Genomic DNA, 17,345 nt, shown 5'->3' with positions numbered 1-17,345 from the left:
AAATATGGCACAGTAGTTGAAAACAGACACAAGATCAAGGAAGATGATGGAAGAATGAAAAGCATATGGTGTAACAGGAATAACTGGGGGAGAGTTAATGACCCAGGAAAGAGCAGGGTTAATTGAAGAAACAATGGCTTTGAGAAATCAAGGTGATGTGGGCTCCAGGAACACAAGTGAAGGGACTTGCTTTTGAAAAGAGGATTAACAAGACAGACCAAATGCAGGTAGAACTGTGCAACGGGGAAACCAGAAAGTTTGAAATAAGGGTATCAATTTTTATTGAGACTTGTTCTAGAAAATCCTACATGCTCATGCCCATCTCAGAGACTGCTTCCTGGGGAACCAAACCTTCAAGAGCCGACTTGACGCTCCAGTCAACACCTGCTTTTCCCACCAGACCCTAAGCACCATGAGGGTAGATGAGGACAGATGCGTTGTCTCTCATGTTTATTGCTGTGTCTGTCACATCTAGAATAACTCCTAGCACTAAAGAGACATTAATTAATATTTACCATATGAATGCATGAATAAACAAGTGAATAGTTCCCATATTAAAATTCTTCTATAGTAGAGGTGAGAATTTGTTAAACCCAACATAGAAATTATCCCAGGCCATGTTGTAGAACTTTGAGCAATGAATCCATTCCACATTTAAACATTTGAATAAATTTGAACTTGCCTTTAAAAAAAAAAAAAAAAACCTTCTGGCCTTACAAATGATGACCCTGTAAACCGACTGCATGCAGCAGTGAAGTGTACTGTTGCCAGATTTAAAAACAATGTCCAATTAAATTTGAATTTCAGACAAACAGATTCTTTTTTTAGTATAAGTATGTAGCACACAATATTTCGGACATACTTATACTTAAAAATCCATTGTTTATTTGAATTTAACTGAGAATCCTTTATTTTTATTTGCTAAATCTAGAAACCTAGTGAAATAGCCCTTCACCAAAGTAAAACACTACATTTCTCACAGTAAACCATCACCTGGGTCATCTGCATCCTGAACATTTGTTATCATTTACCTGCTCTTTAGTTTCCTGCTCTAAACCTCAGTTGTGAAGTGTCAGCTAGGCAAATTCTATCAAAACCGCATTCAGACAACTAGTATCATGAAGAATGATTTAGAGGAAATGTTAACAATTTATTTTCCCAAGACAATTTTAGTTTCTCACTCCGTTAAGTGTGAAAATAGACTCTATTCAGTAGAACATGTTACACACTGGAATTCCATTTACTTTGGTTCCCAGTAGAATCAACTTCAACAGATGAATCACACTTTCATGTGACACTAGCCATGCTCATAGCCCATGTAGGATGGGCATCCTCCTCTTCCCCTCCAGACTTGGTCTTACTGCTCCACCTGGCTCCCTGTTCCTTGGTGGTAGACCATACCAGGGCTCCTTGTTCTTAGATGTCCTGTTGGACCAGCCACAGAGGGGCCCCAACAGCAGGTCTGTGGGTGGGAGGAGAGTGAAGTCAGGGTCTTGCTTCCTTCGGCATTCTTCCTGCGGGGAGGACTGTGCTGGCTGCATCTTTCCACCAAGGGACACGGCACCTCTCAAGGTGGCCCATTCTGTATGATTCTCTGTTCTAGCTTCCAGTAACCACGGTCTCCCCACACCACTCATGCCTTCAGGTGGTAACAGGCAGCCCAGACATCATAGTGGCCCTAGAACACTGCAACATTCCCTTGGCTTCCCTGGTAAGTAAAGTGATACAAGGGTGGAGGAGTTAACAAGGACACTAGCTTGGATGAACCATCTGGATCCTGCCGGTTCCTGACCACTAAACTCTCCAAGTACCAGACATATGGGGATATCTTTTCATTTTATCAGGCAATTGATACTGAGGACATGATTCATCATGTTCTCTCTCAGAGTGGAATAGAGAAACACCACTCTTACTTTCCTGTGTAGTTCCTTTCTCTTCTCAGCCGTCCTGTATGTGGTACTACGTCTGTTCGTCTGTCTGTGTGGCGGAGGAGGAGAGTGGGAGAAGAAACAAATGACAGGAAATATATGAGGTTGTCCCTTGGTCTCTGCTGTGGTAATGGGTGAGGAATGGACAGGAACTGTTTTATTTTTATATTCAAATAAGCACTTATTGAATAATTAGCTATAAAATAGATAAAATCTGTGTAATCTTGCATATTTCCATTTTCACCTTGACTATTAGAAAGATAAGAAATGATTTTTCTTAGGTTGGATATTAAAATATAATTTATCTTCTCTCTTTTCCTTTTCTTGTGATGTGAGTGTGTGTGTGTCCTTACAGTGCAGGTATTACTATATTTTTATTTTCAGTGTCAGCTGTCCTGGTGTCTCTTTTCAAGTTAGGACAGTGTCTATATTAATGTAGACAGGAAGCTGCTAAGTCCTTTCCTCCCACCCATTAGGGTAGCAGAGCTCCTAGGATGATATCACTTATTTTCTATTTTTTTCTTCTCTTGCTCTCTTTCTCCACAGATGATGTAATTTTCTTGTGAGGATCTTTTCCCAACAATGACCAATAGGGATGTTTATTGAATGCTACTACTCCCTGTAAACTTTCTCTAGTGAGTGAGTAGTTGTTGATGGATGGTTGGTGAGGATGGATAAAGAGACAGGTTTTCCCAAGACCAAACATGCCTCAAAAAGGTTGTGAGTTTTCCTTCTCTCTCTGGGATGACCATGACAGTGTTCAAACTCTCCTGGAAAGAAATGTTTCATCCACTGTGTTTCCTCCAAAGGCTCCTGTTATTCAAGGGAATTCATAATAGCCTGCTCCATCCTTCCATTTGGGTCAAGGAAGTGATGATCTTGTGTTCCCAAACCCTCAACCTGCACCTCTAGTCTGAAAAATGAATCAGGAAGCTGGTATACCCACAGTTCCACGTATCCTGTTTCCAATTTCCGCAAGGTCATCACCTTTGACCTGGAATCTGTGTTCACCTACTGCATCCAGCCTTGGCTCTATGGTGTGATTCCTATCTGTGTGATTCCTGGGTTTGATCCTCCAGTTACTAACCTTATATTTCACAAGTTGTTTCTCTGTCTTCTCATTTATAGACACCTTGAAAAGTGGCACACACAATCAAGGTTAGAATACATTTTTTAGGAAGATGAGGATGAGGTTTACTTAGAAATAAGATTATCACTGTGGCATTTCCAAAGAGCAAAAGGGTTAAACATTTTCCTCTTCAGTAAGTTTTGCTGGGAAAACTGGACAGCTTCATGTAAAAGAATTAAATTAGAACACTCCCTAACACCATACACAAAAATAAACTCAAAATGGATTAAAGACCTAATGTAAGGCCAGACACTATAAAACTCTTAGAGGAAAACATAGGCAGAATACTCTATGACATAAATCACAGCAAGATCCTTTTTGACACACCATCTAGAAAAAATGGAAATAAAAACAAAAATAAACAAATGAGACCTAATGAAACTTAAAATCTTTTGCACAGCAAAGGAAACCATAAAAGAGACAAAAAGACAACCCTCAGATGGGGGAAAATATTTGCAAATGAAGCAACTGACAAAGGATTAATCTCCAAAATTTACAAGCAGCTCATGCAGCTCAATATCAAAAACAAACAACCCAATCCAAAAATAGGCAGAAGACCTAAATAGATCTTCCTCTAAAGAAGATATACATATTGCCAACAAACACATGAAAGGATGTTCAACATCACTAATCATTAGAGAAATGCAAATCAAAACTACAGTGAAGTATCAGATCACACCAGTCAGAATGGCCATCATCAAAAAATCTACAACCAATAAATGCTGGAGAGGGTGTGGAGAAAATGGAACTCTCTTGCACTGTTGGTGGGAATGTGAATTGATACAGCCACTATGGAGAACAGTATAGAGGTTCCTTAAAAAACTAAAAATAGAACTACCATAAGACCCAGCAATCCCGCTACTGGGCATATACCTTGAGAAAACCATAATTCAAAAAGAGTCATGTACCATAATGTTCATTGAAGCTCTATTCACAACAGCATGAATGGATAAAGAAGATGTGGCACATGTATACAATGGAATATTACTCGTCATAAAAAGAAACGAAACGGAGTTATTTGTAGTGAGGTGGCTAGTGATAGAGTCTGTCATACAGAGTGAAGTAAGTCAGAAAGAGAAAAAACAAATACTGTATGCTAACACATATATACGGAATCTAAAAAAAAAAAATGGTTATGAAGAACCTATGGGCAGGACAGGAATAAAGACGCAGACGTAGAGAATGGACCTGAAGACACTGGGAGGGGGAAGGGTAAGCTGAGACGAAGAGAGAGAGTGGCATGGTCATATATATACTACCAGATGTAAAATAGATAGCTAGTAGGAAGCAGCTGCATAGCACAGCGAGATCAGCTTGGTGCTTTGTGACCACCTAGTGGAGTGGGATAGGGAGTATGGTAGGGAGATGCAAGAGGGAGGAGATATGGAGATATATGTAAATGTATAGCTGATTCACTTTGTTATAAAGCAGAAACTAACACACCATTGTAAAGCAATTATATTCCAATAAAGATGTTAAGAAAAATTTAAAAAAAATAAGTTAGGGTCCACGAAAACAAAGTCATGGAATCATGCCACAGACTGCCAGGCAGGAATATATCTTGACACAGGTCCTGTAAGCAGGACTTGCAGAGGCTCAATGAGACCCTGATGTCAGTCTAGCCATTAGGTGTGGTAACTCCCGGTGGAATAGGAAAAGCATCCTCGCAAGGACGTGTGCAGGCACAGCTTCAACAATTCAGCAACCAGAAATGGGGCTTATTTGGCACAAGATGTAAACCAACCTATGAGACAAAGGAACAGAACTACCAGCAAACATTGCCTATCACAACAAGCCAAAGGCTAATCTTAGCTCACCAAGGTCATAAACTCCTAGAGAGCGGAAACAGCTAGATGGCGGCAATATCATTCACAAATAACATTAAGGTTGGGCTGACTCTGAAATACATGTTCACAAAATTGTCATGTGAGATGCAAGCTAGTATATGTAGAATGGCTTATCAGTAGGGTCCTACTGTATAGCACAGAGAACTATTTTCAATATTCTGTGATAAAACATAATGGAAAAGCCTATGGAAAAAATGTGTGTGTATATATATATATATATATATATATATATATATACACATATATATGTATTACTGAATCACTTTGCTGTACAGCAGAAATTAACACAACATTGTAAATCAACTATACTTCAAAAAATATTTTAAAAAAGAAAAAAGTAATAAAAAAATAAACTAGCTTTAAAATGTGGTAAATAGTCAAATACTAGACAATTATTTTTATAGTTTACATTCTTTAAACATTTGGAATTCGGGGCTTCCCTGGTGGCGCAGTGGTTGAGAGTCCGCCTGCTGATGCAGCGGACATGGGTTCGTGCCCCGGTCCGGGAAGATCCCACATCCCACATGCTGCGGATCGGCTGGGCCTGTGAGCCATGGCCGCTGAGCCTGCCTGTCCAGAGCCTGTGCTCCACAACTGGAGAGGCCACAACAGTGAGAGGCCCGCGTACCGCAAAAAAAAAACATTTGGAATTATAAATTTTGACATTTATAGTAATATAAAACAGTTTGCATATTTTTTGAGTCTCCATTAATTGTGTTTTATTTTTATCAAAGTAAGAGAAATAAGTTGGTTAAAACCCAGATCTTCTTCCTTCCTCCTGACTTCTTGGTGACTTTCTTCTGTGTCTTTGGGCACCAGAGTTCCACTGGGAGGTGCTGCCTCTGAGAACTTTTGCTTGTTAATGACTGGGCAGTCACACACTAACAGACTAAGATATGACTTCTAGCAAATTAAAGAAAAAGATTCCATAGGAGGCTTGTTTACCTCTGAACACAAGGTCTTACTGAAGCCAAAGTTCTAAGGAAGTTTACTTAAACTTCAGATTTTAAAAAGTTATTTTTTTTCATAAATATCCAATATTTTGGACAAATTTCCTAAATGTTGTCTTATCTTGCTCCTTGTATATAAAATTTCTTTTGTGTATATTTAAATAACTTCTCTTATAAAGTATCTTTTGCTTAATTAGAAGAGGGAAGTTTATAGCAATTCAAACTCATCTCAATAAACAAGAAAAATCTCAAATAAACAATCTAACCTTACTCCTAAAGCAACTAGAGAAAGAAGAACAAAGAAAACCTAAAGTTATTAGAAGGAAAGAAATCATAAAGATCAGAGCAGAAATAAATTAGATAGAAACAGATAAAACAATAGCAAAGATCAATAAAACTAAAAGTTGGTTCTCTGAAAACATAAACGAAATTGATAAATATTAGCCAGACTCATCAAGAAAAAAAGGGAGAGGACTCAAAGAAGTAAAATTAGAAATGAAAAAGGAGAAATTATAACTGACAACACAGAAATACAAAGGATCATAAGAGACTACTACAAGCAACTCTATGCCAATAAAATGGACAACCAGGAAGAAATGGACAAATTCTTGGAAAGGTGCAACTTTCCAAGACTGAACCAGGAAGAATTAGAAAATATAAACAGAAAAATCACAAGTAATGAAATTGAAACTGTAATTAAAAATCTTCAAACAAACAAAAGTCCAGGACCAGATGGCTTCACAGGTGAATTTTATCAAACATTTAGAGAAGAGCTAACACCCATCCTTCTCAAAATCTTCCAAAAATTGCAGAGGGAGGAACACTCCCAAATTCATTCTATGAGGCCATCATCACCCTGATACCAAAATCAGACAAAGATATCACAGAAAAAGAAAATTACAGACCAATATCACTGATGAATATAGATGCAGAAATCCTCAACAAAATACTAGCAAACAGAATCCAACAGCACATTAAAAGGATCATACACCATGATCAAGTGGGATTTATCCCAGGGATGCAAGGATTCTTCAATATATGTAAATCAACCAATGTGATACACCATATCAACAAATTAAAGAATAAAAACCATATGATCATCTCAATAGATGCAGAAAATCTTTTGACAAAATTCAACACCCATATGATAAAAAATCTCCAGAAATTCTGCATAGAGGGAACCTACCTCAACATAATGAAGGTCATGTACAACAAACCCACAGCAAACATCATTCTCAATGGTGAAAATCTGAAAGCATTTCCTCTAAAATCAGGAACAAGACAAGGATGACCATGCTCGGAACCCTTATTAAACATAATTTTGGAAGTCCTAGCCACAGATTTCAGAAAAGAAAAAAAAATAAAAGGAATGCAAATTGGGAAAGAAGAAGTAAAACTGTCACTGTTTGCAGATGACATGATACTATACATAGAAAATCCAAAAGATGTAACCAGAAAATTACTAGAGCTAATCAATGAATTTGATGAAGTTGTAGGATACAAAATTAATGCACAGAAATCTTTTGCATTCCTATACACTAACAATGAAAGATCAGAAACAAAAATTAAAGAAAGAATCCCATTTACAATTGCAACAAAAAGAATAATATACCTAGGATATACCTCCCTAAGGAGGCAAAAGACCTGTACTCAGAAAACTATAAAACACTGATGAAAGAAATCAAAGATGACACAAACAGATGGAGAGACATACCATGTTCTTGGATTGGAAGAATCAATATTGTGAAAATGACTATAGTACCCAAAGTAATCTATAGTTTCAATGCAATCCCTTTCAAATTGCCAATGGCATACTTAACAGAATTAGAAAACAAAAAATTACAATTTGTATGGAAACACAAAAGACCCCGAATAACAAAAGCAGTCTTGAGAAAGAAAAATGGAGATGGTGGAGTCAGGCTCCCTGACTTCACACTATACTACAAAGCTACAGTAATCAAGACAGTATGGTACTGACACAAAAACAGAAATATAGATCAATGGAACAGGATAGAAAGCCCAGAGATAAACCCATGCACATATGGTCACCTTACCTTTGGTAAAGGAGGCAAGAATATACAGTGAAGAAAAGACAGCCTCTTCAATAAATGGTGCTGGGAAAACTGGACAGCTACATGTAAAAGAATGAAATTAGAACACTCCTTAATACCATACACAAAAATAAACTCCAAATGGATTAAAGACCTAAATGTAAGGCCAGACACTATAAAACTCTTAGAGGAAAACATAGGAAAAACACTCTTTGACGTAAACCACAGCAAGACCTTTTTTGACCCACCTCCTAGAGTAATGAAAATAAAAACAAAAATAATCAAATGGGACCTAATGAAACTTCAAAGCTTTTGCACAGCAAAGGAAACCATAAACAAGACCAAAAGACAACACTCAGAATGGGAGAAAGTATTTGCAAATGAAGAAACAGACAAGGGATTAATTTCCAAAACATAAAAACAGCTCATGGAGCTCAATATAAAAAAAAAAAAAAAACAAAAAAAACAAAAAAGCCTAATCAAAAAATGGGCAGAAGACCTAAATAGACATCTCTCCAAGGAGGACATGCAGATGACCAAGAGGCATATGAAAAGATACTCAACATCACTAATCATTAGAGAAATGCAAATCAAAACTGCAATGAGGTATCACCTCACACCCATCAGAATGGCCATCATCAAAAATATCTACATACCATAAATGCTGGAAAAGGTGTGGAGAAAAGGGAACCCTTTTACACTGTTGGTGGGAATGTACATTGATACAGTCACTATGGAGAACAGTATGGACATTCCTTAAAAATCTAAAAATAGAACTACCATACAACCCAGCAAACCCACTACTGGGCATATACCCTGAGCAAACCATAATTCAAAAAGAGTCATGTACCACAATTTTCATTGAAGCACTATTTACAATAGCCAGCACATGGAAACAATCTAAATGTCTAATGACATTGGATAAAGAAGATGTGGTACATATATACAATGGAATATTACTCAGCCATTAAAAGGAACAAAATCAGGTCATTTTTAGAGATGTGGCTAGACCTAGAGCCTGTCATACAGAGTGAAGTAAATCAGAAAGAGAAAAAAAGTCATATATTAATGCATATGTGTGGAATCTAGAAAAATGGTACAGATGAACATATTTGCAGGGCAGGAATACAGACACAGACATAGAGAACCAACATGTGACCACAGTGGGGGAAGGAGAGGGTGGGGCAAATTGGGAGATTAGGAATGACATATATAGACTACCACGTGTAAAGTTGGTAGCTAGTGGGAACCTGCTGTATAGCACAGGGAGCTCAGCTCGGTGCTCTATGATGACCTAGGTGGGTGGGATGTGGGTGGGTAGGAGGCAGGTGTAAGAGAGAGGGGATAAATGTGTACACAGAGCTGATTCACTTCATTGTACAGCAGAAACCAACACAACATTGTAAAGCAATTATACTCCAATAAAGAAAAAAGGAAAATAACTACAGGAGGGTAAAGTGACCTCGTCACTCATTGCTATTTTAATATTTAAAATTAGATTGTGGCTCTCACATAGGGTTACTAAAAGGGTATTAAGTTCTTAACGAATATATTTTTTTGGTCTACCATTTGCTACTATTTTATTATTCATGTGCTGCAATCAGACATGACAGATATGACTTCCTTTTTTTAAATGTTGATTTTCCTTGAGTATATGAAGAGAATGTCTATGCTTGTATATTTACTGCATCTGTTAATTTCTGGGAAATGTGATTTTAAAATACACCTCCTATGATGATTATGGATTTGTTAATGTCTCTATTTTTTCCCATCAGATTGTACCTTATGTGCATGAAAATAAATTCACTAGTTGCACAGAGCTCTGAGGTTTGTCTTTGGCTTGGGATGATTGACAAAGATTCAATCAAAATGCAGACATTCACTGATCGCTTACTCTGTGGAAACACTGTTCTAAGGGGTCACCTGTATGAGCTATTTAATTCTTATACAGCAGCATGGGGAAGGTAATTTTATCATCTCTATTTTTCATTTGAGGAAATTAAGGCAGGGAAAGCTTAACTGGCTTATTATTGACCCTGGACTGTCTCTTGTTATTAACCTTTAATCATTAATACCTGTCATTAATAACTGTACCCATATAGTTATGTGAAATATCGTGCTTAAGTTTCCATCATACATTTCTCTGATGCTATAGACAGTTCAAGTGAGAAACACTCACTTATGTAAATGAATTCTGGTGCCGTCCAATACACACATGCACAAATTTGACCACAGTACCATTTTGTATATATTCTGATATATGTATCATATTTTACATATGTATAAATGTGTGTGTATTTATATATAAAGATACTGGGGAGGGAGCCAATGGACATTCCGTGACTCTCTGCCAGGACCATTATTTGTCCTGGAGGGAGGTCTGTACCCCCAAAAGGGATAGCAAATGTGACCATGTAAAGCAGTCACAAAACATAAAAACATATCTCTTCAGCCATATCAGATCTTAATGTGTCATGTAATGAAAGAACATTTTCTCCTTCATTCACTTACACATTCGCACATTTGATTGATGAGTTGTCTGTCACGCCTTGGAGCTGGGGATGCAAATGTGAGTGTGCCAGACACACCTGCTTGTGGAGATGGAGCCTCACGCAGCAGGTGTGATCAAGCACAAGCTGAGCAGAAGTGGTAAGGAAGAGGTAAACTCTAACTTGGGGAAAGGAAGTATTTCTGAGTGGAGTCCTGAAGAGGGAGGAGCAAGTCAGGGGTGCACACCACGGGGAGAAACTGCTCCTGCGGGAAAGGAAGATCAGCCAAAGCCGCACACCAAGAGCTGTGTCGTCGAAATCTATGCTCTCTTGTACTAAGTAAATCCCTCTCAACCTTTCTTCATACTCATTTTCCTCCAAGGAGGATGTTCTAAAAAGCAGCTACGATGCTCATTAGGAAAATGGCAGAATTTGGGGGTGAGCTGTGAGCAGTAAAGTCTGCTATCTGTGCTATGATATCCTGGGCTGTGATATAAACACTGGAAATTGCACCACGTAAAATGTTCTCATGAGCAATGGATCTTTTAAAGTTTGGATAAGTGCTTGAAAAAAGGGACCTTTCAGCAAGTATTATATCCCCTTTAAAAGAACTTTAATTGTATTTTTTTGAAAATAATCACTTTGGGTTCTAGGCACTGCAAAATCAAATATCACCAAAATAATTTTGATGCTCTGACATATTTATTGACCAAAAAAGGGTTAACCAGGTCAAGCTCTGTTTGCTGTCGCCAGAAACTTGTGCTATAATCGTGTGTTTGCATATATATAGCTCCTAGATGAGAAGCACAGTTTGAAAGTGAATTTTACTAAAATGTATAGCTGTTGGCCCTGAATTCCGTTTTCATTACTGAAATTTTTATATGCTGTGTACACAGCTGTAAAGTGGTCCAAACTCTTCTCCCCCGTGGAGAGCACCGGTTTTCATACCACCACCAACGGCTTGAAGATACCACTGGAATGACATCTGTTTTCAGGCTTATATACATTTAACAAAGAGCGAGACAAAACATAATTTCCTCTTCTCTGCAAAAGGAAGAGTAAAAGCAGGGCAGTGCTTTTAGAATTGACCTATTTCTTGATGATTCAACCAGGATCATTTCTATCCTTGCCTGATCTTCCAAACATCAAGAACAAGAAAATATGATGTAATGTTGAGTTCAATAAACCTTCACTTGTTTATCATACTAATTAAGTACTCACAGCAATTTGACCAGAGCTGAGCTGAAACCTACCTTCTGTTTTATACGGTTCCAAGAATAAGAGTGGGTTTAAACTGAATGACAAGGATAGGATTTCTATGGTTAACCATATCCCATACTGAGCAAAAGCAACTGGTTTTCAATGTACAGCTGTTTCATCTATTTATTTATGAATAGGCAGCAAAATCTATACTTGACAAATTTTTGTCAATTCTCAATCAGCTTGTTCTGTACATTTCAAAGAAACAAAACTCTATTTTCTTAAGTAGAATTTTGAGGTAAAATACATATAACATAAACTTTATCATTTTCAACTGTAAAATCCAGGGGCCTGGATCCAGTACGTTCATAATGTTGTGCCAGTGTCACCCCTAAATGGGGTGGAACTGCTACGCTAAGTGAAAGAAGGCAGACGCAAAGCCACATGTTATATGATCCATTTATATGAAATAACCAGATTAGGCAAATCTATGGATAGAGAAAGCAAATTTGTGCGTGTGAGCCAGGGCCTGGGGTAGAAGGACTGTTTAATGGGTATGGGGTGGGGTTTTTACTTGGGGTATTTGAAAAGTTCTGGAACTAGTCTTCCCTCATGGTCAACTCAGTGTCACTAATCACAGCTGTCACAGGGGAAAGTGCCTGATGGGTTTGGAGACCCTATGACTGAGCCTGCCATGTTGTCATTTTCTATCATCAGGCCATCCAAGACCTCCCCAGGCACTTTTTTGGGACCTGTTTTTGCTCTAAAGCAATAGACAAACCACCCGTGAGCAGGAGTTAGTAGAAGGGAGGATAAGTGAAGTCATTATCCTCTACCTGGCCTGGGACTTAAGACAGATACTGGAAGGGATTAGCTTCATCTGCAAGATGAGGGAATTAGACCAGGGGATTGCAAATTCCTTACAGATCTGAAATTCTGAGACACAAACAAAAACAAAAGAAGAATGACCAGCTCAGATCTCTATGAAGATCTGTTGAGTTAGTGGAAGTTAGAAAGAGACAGGGCTCCTTCAGAGACCCCCTGCTGGATTGAAATCAAATTTGTTTTAGGACCAAGTTGGCATCTTGCAGGGGAGCAGTATCTTGAAAGCCGGGCATGGCCGCTTGGGCAGCTTGCATGGATGGGGAGTGAGAAGTGCGGAGCACGCAGAGGAAGGACCTAGAGAGGATTTGGCCCATGGACCAGGAAGGCACCTTTTGTCCTTCAGAAGCAGCGATGCTGATTGAGGGGCAAGAAAGTGGTAGATAAAAGAGACATTTCCAGGACCTCATGGATGATTTAATTTACCTGAGGATGTGTTGGGAGCCACTGAGGTTGGAAGCAAGGCAAAGATGAAGATGGTATGTCTCTTCTAACCAGATTCTGGTATCATCAGTGAGATTGACAAGAGCAATGAACTCTCACCGATGGTCATGCACACTGTGTTCCAGAACATGACACAGATACACACACACACACACACACACACACACACACATACACAGAGCACAGATACACCCTTCAGCCAACATTAGCACCCTCCACCTACGCTTAACACAAACCTGAAACTGTGGTTACCTTCTAACCACTAGTAGCCATGCAAAATAACTCTGACTTAAATATCAGAATCCAAGAAAAATCTATAGTAAATGACTAAATATAAACCTGGTATTTCCTAAGAAATAGAAAAATGAGAAAAACCTCAAATAACTTGCATTCTAAGTGGGCGAGGAAAATTAAGATATCTTGATTTGGGAAAAGGAGGAAAGATAATTCATGTGTGTTCCATTGTCTCACGTTCATTAAGGCAATCTGAGAAGGGGTGCTTGCCACACAGCCCTCGGAGCCTGGATGGAGGGGCAAGGCTAGTGTGATCGTGTCCACGCAGGTGGGAGTCCAGCTGCACCCTGCCCTGCAGCTCAGGGGGTCCATGAAGAGAACTCACAGGAGAGAGCACAGTGGTTGAGAGTTCACCCCATGATTTCCTGGGCAGAGAGGGAAAGAACATTTGAGTCTGTCGGCTGAGCCTGTGACACCTATGCTGTGTGAAGCCAAACTTGTAAAACCGCAGGTGACTCATCAGAGGAGCTGCCTTCCCCCACTGTGCTCACTTTCCCCAGTGCTTCCAGGGGTGACTTTTACCCTCCTGGCCAGGACCCTTGGCACCCCTTGTTGGTCTGCATATCCACACCTGGAGTAGTGAGGTCTGCAACTCACATGGCAGCTGGGGAGATGTGTGGCTAGTGACACACACACCCAGAGTAAAATAAAACAAGACACAAAGAAAAATGTGCAGCACAAAGGCCCCCTTCCCATGGCAATGACTGCACGTCTCTAGAACTCACCTTAAGAGTGCAGTCCAATCCTCCTGGGCCAGCTTCTTAGCCACTTAATACAAGTGTGCTTCCAGCCCACCCAAGGAATTCCATTATTTCCCAGGTAAGTAAACAGACTATTTCCCCACTGCTCTTCCAATATTGTGTGTCTCTAAAATCTATTCTGTCCACAAGGCATAGTTCAGGGCTGTGCTAAGCTGTGGAAGGTCACCTACCTGTAAAAAGGGAGGGAATGGGTTCCACAGGTGCAGCCTGAGATTTTCACAAAATCAAAATCATTTTCCATTGATAAAGGAGCCCTTTAAGATCACCCAGAAGATCACATTTCCCTGTCTTTGTTCCTCTTTGTATTACATGGAGTTCCATGCATCTCCTTCACACAAACACACACACCCACACACATGCACATGCACACACACACACACACACACACACACACATCCCTACACCCAAGGCAGCTCTCATCCCTAACGCTGAGCTGCAGATAAAGGCCAAGTTTATTACAGCTGAGACAGAAAGAGGCACATTCCTCCTCTTAAACGCTGTTTCATCTTCTCACAGGCCTGACAAATGCTGTGCAAACAGCATCAGTCCTGCAGCTCACACTTCATGTGAGAGGCCTTGTGGATTTAACAGACCAGAAGAGGAGGAGGAGGGGAAGGGGGAGGGGGAGGGGGAGAGATTCTGGTGCCAGTAGGGGTGCACTTCTTCCTCTTCAATCCTGCTTAAGAACAAACTTCTCCGGAAACCAACAAGTGGCTTCTCCCAGCTGTGGCTGCTCATGAGAACCAAGAAGAAAGATGGAAATAGTTTATTATTAAAATTTTGTGTTGATTCATTTTGTTTTTATTTTCCCTATCTAATTTCCCTATCTAATTATAAGATAAATATGTTTATTTTTAAAGATTTTGAAATCCTCAGAAATATTATAAGAAAGCAAAAATCACCTTACTCTCCCATGATAAATTCTTTTAAGGAAGCACAGGGCTCCCCTCAAATCCAAGTTCACAGAAATATATTATTTAAGGTTTAAGAAAAGCTGTAGCAAATTCCTAACCTCAAGGATTTGCAAGGCAGCCCTTGCCCATTAAATATATTCTTTCCATGAACACATAGAGACCTTTACTAAACAGTCTTGCTTCTGTGTCTTTACTACTTTTTGAAAAGGTATTTCCTCAAGAACGCCATGTGTGTCTGTGTGTTCTGCTAGGTCAGCAGTGAATATTTGCATATTTGCCAATAACTCTGGTAACTTCTTGTTCAATGTTATGCTCTATAATTACTGGTTCTCCCATGATTTATCAACACCCAGTTGGGAATATCTGTTTGCATTTCAGAAAGTTCACTTTGGTAATGGAATGAAAGAGGAATTGGAGAAGAATCAGATCTGAATGAAAGAGGCCAGTGGAAAAAAATATTTCAAATGTTTTCCAATGTCCAAAAGATATGCTGAGGGCTTGAAATAATGCATTAAAAGGTGGATAAAGAGGCAAACATAGACTTGATCCTTATTTAGGAAATTGAATCAAGGAGCGGGTATATCTGGGAAAGTATGAGGTGGAGGAGAGATCAATGATGACTTCAAATTCTGGCCGAGATGAAATGATCAAAGGAAGCAGATTCTGTGTGGAATGAGGGTGACTCTGTGAAACTGGCCAGAGAGGGGGTGCATTGATGGAGGTCTGGTGTGTGACAGTGTCACTGTGAGCTGTGCTTGAAGGGTAGGTGGGTCTTCAGATGACTTTCCCAGAGCTGCATGCAAGTCAAGGCTGGAGCTCACAGGAGAGGTCAGGGCCACAGGCACAGATTTGGGAACCATGGTGGTTCAATCCTCAGCAGGGGCTGAGGTCACCCCTGAGTCAGTGTCTGTGGGGCCTGGGAAACCCCAACCCATAGAATCTAGCAGGGCAGTAGTGCATCCTGGGGAGGGCCTGAAGGGGCACAGCAGAAACATTCCAGAACACAGGGAGGAAGATCCTTGGGATGGAGAGAGTAGCCACTAGGGTTACTCATCTCTGATGAAAAAAGATGAAAAATTCCCCTAGACTCTGTTGGATGTTTCCATCATGATAGGAAGTCCTTTCAATAGTCTCTTCAATGGTGTGATGGAGGCTGTGGTCAGAAGCCAGATTGGAATTTGTTGGTTAAAGTAAAAAGGACAAAGAGAGTAGATACTCAAAAATTCCTCCAGGGGGTTTAGCCTTGACAGGAAGATATGGAAAAGCCCAAAAGGCAGAGGGCAAGGCAGGATCCATGGGAGACAGTTTTTAATGGAAGGAAAAACACAACTTCTAAGCTGAGAGGGACCAGGTTTGTGGAGAGATGTTAAGGTTGAGGATGTGAATTTGGAACACGGTCCCTGAGCAGGATTTGGAGATGCCCCCAAATCCAGAATGAGACTTCAGTGTGGGAAGTGTCGCTAGTGGAACACTGGCTTCTTGGCCAAGTAGCTACTCTCAAGAAGCTTTATTTACTAAAAGAAAAAAAAGGTTTACACTTATACCAATGAAAGATCTTTTCATTAGTCCTGAGCAAGTACATGGGCTTCTGAAGGCTTCTCCTCGATCCCTTGTTTTTTCTAAATCTATTGATAGAAAAGCAGATAGAGATATAACTACATACAGGAGAGATAAATAGATCAATAGATAGATTGGTGGATAGATGATAGGTAGATGATAGATAGATAGATTGATAGATAGAGGGTGAAAAAGTCAAACCCTCTTGTAAATAAGTCATTGATAGAACACTGACAAACAAATCAATGATACTTGAGTCCTTAGAGAGTCTGTATCTATGGATAGCTTTCAGCAGAATGTAGCTGGTGACTAGGATAGCCGATAGAAAACAAACCTAGAAGCTGGGCATGTCTGGGGCATGGCTCCTTGGAAAATGACATGGAAGTTATATAACTATCTGAGTATAAAATGGATATGTTTCATAACCAAATGCACCCTTTTCTAGTCTGGACTTTATATGCATTAATCTTGGAACAGTGTGACCCAAGCTGGGTCCCAGACCTCTGCCTGCTCGGCCTTTGTCTTGCATTCCCTTATAACCTGGAAATTGTTAGTAACTGGGTAACACTGATAATTCCTGGCAGTTCAATTTCAAAACTCAATCATATGTGTTACCTCAAGTCATCAAAAAATTACCACAAGTACTTAGCTTATATTAAATTCTCATACAATCAATATAATAAAAGAGGCTAAGCCCTAAAATGAAAACATGCCCCAATATTAGCTTTATAAAATTAAAAAGCATTTCAAATATTATGGTCTGGACTTTTTAAATAAAATATGTGGTAAAGTTAAATGTCTCCATTGAGTATCTTGTGCCATTTTCTCTGCAAAATGTACATTTAAACAGGTCTATTAATAGTGGTGCCTAAAAGACAGAAAATGCTGGTTTCTTCATG

Source organism: Grampus griseus (genome assembly GCF_964374135.1).
Source record: "Grampus griseus genome assembly, chromosome: 3".
In the NCBI taxonomy this organism is placed as follows: Eukaryota; Metazoa; Chordata; class Mammalia; order Artiodactyla; family Delphinidae; genus Grampus; species Grampus griseus.
Note: the sequence above shows the minus strand (reverse complement) of the source record.